Here is an 8,536-nt window from a genome sequence, read left to right as displayed (position 1 = left end):
GCAGCTCCCTCACAACCCCACACAGCTGCCAGACCTGCCTATCATGGAGATAGACACCCACAGCTGTGACCAGTAGAGAAAACAAGATCTGCCATAAAAGGGAGAGAAAGGTATGAGATAGCAAATGGTGATAGCTTCACAGCAGGTTGCCTCTGAGAAAGGAACTAGGAGGTAGAAGGAGACTGTGAATCCTAGAATTGAAGGGCTGATAGATTCAAGTTAAGGTGAGGTTCCGTGAACTGACAGAGCTGACTGAAAACAAACAGAGGAGGGATAGTTAGGAGAAGCCTGGAGACCACAGCAAAAGGCAATGACAATCTGCTTGAGTTAAGACTCTAGAAATAAAGGGCTTGAGTTTGCCCTCAGTTACACCTGTATAAATCAGGAGCAACTCCGCTTGTCAACCAATTATATCCTGGTATAAAATCAGTATATGTGAGATCAGTGCCAGGAGCAAAGACTTTTACAGCTGCAGAAGTTTTTGTCCTGCTGCTGTTCTTGGTCTGCCCCGCATGTGACTTCAGAGGCTTTCTCCCAAGCTAGTTAAAGTGAAGAACTTTTTAATTACTCAGGACTGCTGTATGGTGTAAAGTGAGTTCCTTGTTGGTCTAGTTAGTATATGTGCATACAAGATGATTCTTAAGCATTCAATTTTTTGCAAATGAATCACCCAGGCAATGGGAATCCAGGGGAGTTAGGTACCTAGGTGCTTTTGAAAATTGCAGTGGGCACCTAACTGTAACTTTAGGCACCTAAATACCTTTAATAGTTGGTCCTAAGTCCATCTCTCTGTTCTGAAGGTAACCTCAGTAATGCAGTAGTAGTTTGTGTTCAGAGTGTCAGAGACTAGGACTTTGAATATACAATTGGGTGAGCTATCTGTGTTACTAGTCTGCACTTGCATCAGCTACAGTTAGTCAATGATTTCTTCAATAGACACAGTACAGGACGGTCATCAGGGCCATCTAGCACTCCCACCCTCCATCCTGGTCACTGTCATTGCTTTCATTTCCTTGAGTAGAGGTGGGGCCCTGTTTGCGATTGGTGGGGGAGATCATTCTCCCACCTTGGACACACCCAAAGAAAACGCTCACTGGATTGCCATGAGGGTTTAATGGGCAGGGCCAAGAGTCCAAAGAGGAGCTGCCACTCTCTGCAGCATACATTCTGCCATGAACAGGGAGTATTTCAGCTGCTGTCCGTCCCTAAATTAATACTAGAAGGAGGATTTTCCACAGCCAAGAAAGAGCTGCCAAGGAGGTCAACAAATGAGCTATCAGAGGTTTGAAGAGTAAGGTCTCTTCTCTGCTGATTCCTACAAGCTGCAGGGTTAGGAAACTTTCCTCATCTCTCTGCTGTAGCCCTTAGGAGGGGACTATTTGAAGGAAAATCTACAAGGTTGGTCTTTCAGTGTTTCCTGGCCTCTGCTATCCTTTGTATACACATTTCTGCAGAGCGGAACAGTTCAGTTCATGATTTCTTGCATTTCCTTTTGCAGCATTAGCTACCATTCTGAGGGAATAAGTTCTTCAGGGATAACTGTATTAGGAAGGGAACAAAAATGATCCAGTTATGGTGGTAATACACTGCTCTGTGTATCACATCCAGCTGGTCCTGGGCATTATTAATGTTTATAGAGCAGCTTCTAGGACAGCATCTGGCTTCAAATGTCATGTTGAGAGAGGAGCTGTGTCCCAGTTTTGTCGTTGGCCATTTATTATATGGCTATGAACAGGATTTATCAATTTACAACTGAGTCCTCCTACCATGTCTAAGTGGTGTACGTCCCAGTAAACACCACAAGATTCTTCCCACTATTACGGCAGCAAGGCCAGGCCCAACAATATTATTCATGTACAAGAATTGATACATGCTACAGATATTTTGTCTAGTTTCTCATAAATTTTAGTATTACATACATTGACATCTAACAGCCCCTGCATTTTCAGTGAGATGCAGGCTAATTTACTCACACAGTTACCAATAGATTTAATGGTATTTAGATGGGTAAATAATCCCCATATAATCTTATACTGTGTTCAAAGTTTTGTGGAAAACTATCTAGAAATTCTCCAGTGGAACGTAATGAAGTATGGTCACTAGCTGATCATTCATCCTATTAGTAGAGCATATGAGTTCAGAATTTTATCTTTTGGAATGCAAGATATGATCATTCGTCCTTGAACTTTAAATGTGACTGTGTATACTAGTGTGTGCACTCAAGGCAATAAAGCCATGTTTTACACATTTATAGGATTATCACCTATTTGCTTTTTTATGTGTATGGGGGCAAATGAATAAAACAGAAAATAGAGACTGGCTAATTATCATATATATATACATATCATATACATATGATGACCAAAATGCCACCTTGTATATCTTGTTTGACACCACTGTGTTAAAAAGTAATTTATACTCATGCTGCAATATAGAAATTGAGCAAGTAACTGTGAAACAGTTGACACAAATGTATGGTGGTTTTTTTTATAAATGAACTTTCTTACCCTCAGTCTCTAATCCGAGAGGGTCTTAACATTGATAGTAGTTTCTCCGCTAAACGGAACACCTTTCTGTGACCTTTTATATCTTTGATCCACTCCATCATCTCTCAGGGACACGCAAGCAGGCATGCACCTTAACCACTTTACAACTCATTCTGAAACAGCAAGAAATAAACAATATGTGAGAAGCTGCCATAAGTGGATACACTGAAATTACATAAGTGAATTACCTAGAATTCTTTGCCCCTTACGAGAGGGCAGCAAATGTCACTGAAACACTCAGGTTTTGCTGAATTATAATTCTACAACTATTGCTTACAAAAGCTATGACTAATAAAGGGCCAGAATAAAGAAAAATCTCTATCTGGCTTATAGTTAGAGACTTGAAATAGGTTGTGAAAAATGCAGTCAACTTGGTAATTTAGAGCATATGCTAACCTCTGAAGGTTTTTAATATGCTAGAGCCAGACCTACTTTTATTGAATCTGACACTGAAAAAGAAGAACACCTCTCTCATTGTAAGATGCCAAAATGACGACACAATCAATAGCAGGGCAAAGGTTGCTTATAGAACACACACCCTTGAAAAGAAAAAAAATAAAGATCTTTTTTGGATAAGCTAAAGCATTTTTCCAGACATCTGGTATGGACCTTGTTCACTCTCACAGATTTGTTGTCATGCAGAAAAGGAAAAATGGCATTATTTCAAAACACCAATTTATTAAACAGGTTTTTATATCTTTAATTTGAAAGAATATTGAATAATTGTCACTGAAAATATTTTTAGAGACAGAATTCTAACAGACAGCTACATTTATTATTTTAATCAATTATTGTAACAAATAGGCACTCCATTTACTGGCACTCTGAGCATCCATTATTTAATGCAGCTCGTTTTGGAAGACCTTTGTTCTAGGTTCTTTTCAGCTCTGAGTTATTGTTAAGAGCCAAGAGTTTTGGCAGCTGTTGCCAGCTCTGTGTGATTTGTTTAAAACAAGGGGAGGGGGGAGTTGCTTAGCAACATCAGATCATACTTTTGGTACCCTACTGTATCTCACATTCCAAAATATTCTGCACATCTTCAGAATTTAAAGAAACAGTCTAATTAAGAATCATATTTTAAAAAGTGAATTTCCCTCCCGATGTTACCAATGGTTAGAAATATGAGGGGGAAGGGGGAAATGGAATCTATTATGAAATCTCATTTGAATGTTGCTGATTGTGGATTTAAAATCTTGCCACAGATCAGTAGGGAATAGAACTCCTGCTCTTGCTGCAGAGCTACATCGGAGTCCCAGTAGTCTGTGGCATCATGCAGTGGAGACGGCACTAGATGGGAGCAGGGCAAAAAGGAGTTGCTGTTTTCAAAGTGCCATCAGCAAGGAGCTTGATGGGGGACTGGGTAGATAGAAAAAGGGTAATATGGTTTATGCAGACTTATGATCTTGTTTTCTCTGTACTGCTGCAACTTTAAAGGTTTAGGAGGCTGCTGTTTGAATGGGAATATTCAAATATAAATATCTTCATGATGGAAGTCTCCAGAGGGCCAGATCAGAATTGGGGCCTCATTTCTGTATGAATACACAGTGGACTTTGGCCCTGGTCTGAGGAGTTTACAATCTGCTGCCAACTCATGAGGCTGACTGAGTGTGTTAGAGGGCAGACACATGCAGAAATTTGCTCTTCCTTGTTTTGCTATTTTTAATCTAACATAAGTAGGACTGGAAGTTGGGGTTTGCTCTCTGCATTTGAAGAAATGTAACGGTGGAGCGTGGGAGAGAAGAGGACAATAAGACTGGAGAGTGACACAGTTAGAATGGAGGCTGGAAGGCACACCATAAGGAACAAGGAAGAGAAGGGCACAGAGGAGAATCAGGAATGGAAAGCACAGACAAGTGGGGAGAAGTCAGCATGGTGAATCCATGCTGGCTGTTCCTGATCACTTTCCTCTCATGCAAGTGCTTCAGGATTGATTCTTTGAGGACCTGCTCCATGATTTTTCCAGGGACTGAGGTGAGGCTGACTGGCCTGTAGTTCCCAGGATCCTCCTTCTTCCCTTTTTTAAAGATTGGCACTACATTAGCCTTTTTCCAGTCATCTGGGACTTCCCCCGTTCGCCACGAGTTTTCAAAGATAATGGCCAATGGCTCTGCAATCACAGCCGCCAATTCCTTCAGCACTCTCGGATGCAACTCGTCCGGCCCCATGGACTTGTGCACGTCCAGCTTTTCTAAATAGTCCCTAACCACCTCTATCTCCACAGAGGGCTGGCCATCTCTTCCCCTAACAAGGTCAGCTCCCAGACTGCTGCGCTGGGCATCACAAAATGGGGAAGAGATGGCCAGCCCTCTGTGGAGATAGAGGTGGTTAGGGACTATTTAGAAAAGCTGGACATGCACAAGTCCATGGGGCCGGACGAGTTGCATCCGAGAGTGCTGAAGGAATTGGCGGCTGTGATTGCAGAGCCCTTGGCCATTATCTTTGAAAACTCGTGGCGAACGGGGGAAGTCCCAGATGACTGGAAAAAGGCTAATGTAGTGCCAATCTTTAAAAAAGGGAAGAAGGAGGATCCTGGGAACTACAGGCCAGTCAGCCTCACCTCAGTCCCTGGAAAAATCATGGAGCAGGTCCTCAAAGAATCAATCCTGAAGCACTTGCATGAGAGGAAAGTGATCAGGAACAGCCAGCATGGATTCACCAAGGGAAGGTCATGCCTGACTAATTTAATCGCCTTTTATGATGAGATTACTGGTTCTGTGGATGAAGGGAAAGCAGTGGATGTATTGTTTCTTGACTTTAGCAAAGCTTTTTACACGGTCTCCCACAGTATTCTTGTCAGCAAGTTAAGGAAGTATGGGCTGGATGAATGCACTATAAGGTGGGTAGAAAGTTGGCTAGATTGTCGGGCTCAACGGGTAGTGATCAATGGCTCCATGTCTAGTTGGCAGCCAGTGTCAAGTGGAGTGCCCCAGGGGTCGGTCCTGGGGCCGGTTTTGTTCAATATCTTCATAAATGATCTGGAGGATGGTGTGGATTGCACTCTCAGCAAATTTGCGGATGATACTAAACTGGGAGGAGTGGTAGATGCGCTGGAGGGGAGGGATAGGATACAGAAGGACCTAGACAAATTGGAGGATTGGGCCAAAAGAAATCTGATGAGGTTCAATAAGGATAAGTGCAGGGTCCTGCACTTAGGATGGAAGAATCCAATGCACCGCTACAGACTAGGGACCGAATGGCTAGGCAGCAGTTCTGCGGAAAAGGACCTAGGGGTGACAGTGGACGACAAGCTGGATATGAGTCAGCAGTGTGCCCTTGTTGCCAAAAAGGCCAATGGCATTTTGGGATGTATAAGTAGGGGCATAGCGAGCAGATCGAGGGACGTGATCATTCCCCTCTATTCGACATTGGTGAGGCCTCATCTGGAGTACTGTGTCCAGTTTTGGGCCCCACACTACAAGAAGGATGTGGATAAATTGGAGAGAGTCCAGCGAAGGGCAACAAAAATGATTAGGGGTCTAGAACACATGACTTATGAGGAGAGGCTGAGGGAGCTGGGATTGTTTAGTCTACAGAAGAGAAGAATGAGGGGGGATTTGATAGCTGCTTTCAACTAACTGAAAGGGGGTTCCAAAGAGGATGGCTCTAGACTGTTCTCAATGGTAGCAGATGACAGAACGAGGAGTAATGGTCTCAAGTTGCAGTGGGGGAGGTTTAGATTGGATATTAGGAAAAACTTTTTCACTAAGAGGGTGGTGAAACACTGGAATGCGTTACCTAGGGAGGTGGTAGAATCTCCTTCCTTAGAGGTTTTTAAGATCAGGCTTGACAAAGCCCTGGCTGGGATGATTTAACTGGGACTTGGTCCTGCTTCGAGCAGGGGGTTGGACTAGATGACCTTCTGAGGTCCCTTCCAACCCTGATATTCTATGATTCTAAGTATAAAGACAAGAGTGAAGACTAAGGAGGCAGGGAATAAAGGAAAAAAGAGTCATTGGGATTGGAAGCTTCCACCTGTGGTTCCTCAACTTCCATAACCACAGTGTCCTCTTTGCAATTCAGCCCTCTGGGTAGGCCACCATCCGTGTTTCCCCCTTCCAGAGGTGCATATCATGGTCCTATTGTCCAGCCACTTCCCCAGTGGTGTGGACCCAGGCCTGCCCAGCACTACCGGTCCCAACCCAGTGACCCTGTAAAAGCAGCTTCATGTTGTCTCTAATTTCTCTCAATACCGCTATATTTCCCTGAGCTGCTTCCTCATGGCCCCAGCACTTTCTTTGCTCTCATCTCAGCGGCCTCAGCTGCTCAGACACAGCAGCCAGCCAGTAGCTCTGTCTTGATCCCCCAGCCCCTGCCAGTAGCTGCTTTATCTAAGGTGCTTACAGTTCTCTCAGCCTTCCAATGATATAGTCCTTACTCCCTGAGCTCCCAGCAGTGACTGACCCTACTCTGCCCTGCAGTTCTCTTTTATCTGAGCCTGCCCGGCTTGGATTGGTTGCTCCCTGCAGCTCCTCCCTGATTGGCTAAGCTTCATGCAGCCTCTCTAAGCTGCTCAGAGGACTCATCTCCATTGCTCCTTTTGGGGTAGGGCATGGTTAACCCTTTCTATACCTGTACGGATAGGTAGCCCATCACACACAGGAAGAGCTCTCCTCACGAGACTTCAGCTACCTCAAACCAAAACATAGTTCCATTTTTCGGATCTGACCCAGAACTAAAACTGTAGGGGGAAGTAAATATCCAGTTATTAGTATCCAAACTGCCAAGTTACAAAATAGAAAGGAGTTAAAATTTGATGTTCTGTTTCAAGAATAAGTCAAAGAGCAATTTTAGTCTAGACTGATAATATGCACATATATTTGCACAGTACCTGCTTAAAGAAATACCTTGCATAGGAACAGCCTTGCTAAAATAAATAAAATAAAAAAAATACTTACAGTTCACCAGACCACAAACATATAAAATGAAGATTTTCAAAATAAATACTCACTATAGAAATAAACTTTTAAAAAGAAAAACCTCCTTGCTCACGGAAAGGCACCATAAAAAAATCATTCATCTGACAATTCTGTATAAGAAAGAATGAAATCTGTGTAGCTCTGCACTCTAAAAGTACTGGAGTAAGGGTTGGGACAAGAGATGACATTTATTAAAGATATCTGGTAATTACTGTATACCCATCCTATATCTCTGGGCCTTCATCCTTCAGTTCAACGTATGTCAGTAGAGAACTGCTGGGGGCAGGGGTACACCTGTGAATAGTGAATTGCAGGGCCGGAGCCTTGATTTTGAACAGTTCTTAAACTGCTTTTGAATAATAAAAGTGGAGGGGCACTGAACAATGGAAAATGATGAGTTCTTACTCCAATAATTGTCATTAACACTTGAGCTGGTATTCTGAATCCTGTGGAGAAAACCTAATTTCAAAATAACTTTAAAAATTATACATATCCATATATTTCAGTTTATTTACCTGCATCAATGTTTCTGGCTAGCTTCTGGGGGGGGGGGGGGGTGAGAGAGATCTATCGAAAAGGCTTTATGAATCATCTCTAGCTGGTTGTCCTGAATCCCAGCATGTAATTCAGAAGCTCTTGGGATGCAACATAGATCTTGGTCATCAAAAGTAATGAGCCCCTCTTGTCTCATGCTAGCCAACATGTTGCTGAGGAACACATAACTATTAGGTTTCATTAACCTACATTAAGACCTCTTCAGGTAATGTCAATGTGAGGAAAGTTTCAATATTCAAAAACAACTCCATACTGTCACATGGACTGCATGGGGAATAAATTGTGTGGGACTAAGCTTCACTCCTAATTCAAGTACTATGTTGTTCAAACCACGGGCCATGTCAGTGGCATTGGAACAATTTGTATAATGGGGGTGCTGAAAGCCATTCAACAAAACTGTAAACCCTGAATACGATAGAAAGCACTGCAAGCACTGACCCATCCCCTGCACTCCTCGTACCAGCACCCCTGGGTCGTGTCCTACGTTTCTCCAGTAGAACCTGCAGCAGTGCTATTTTT

This window comes from Chelonia mydas, chromosome 4 (genome assembly GCF_015237465.2).
Source record: "Chelonia mydas isolate rCheMyd1 chromosome 4, rCheMyd1.pri.v2, whole genome shotgun sequence".
NCBI lineage: Eukaryota > Metazoa > Chordata > Testudines > Cheloniidae > Chelonia > Chelonia mydas.
The sequence above is the reverse complement of the archived record's forward strand: the minus strand, read 5'-3'. Positions refer to the sequence as shown.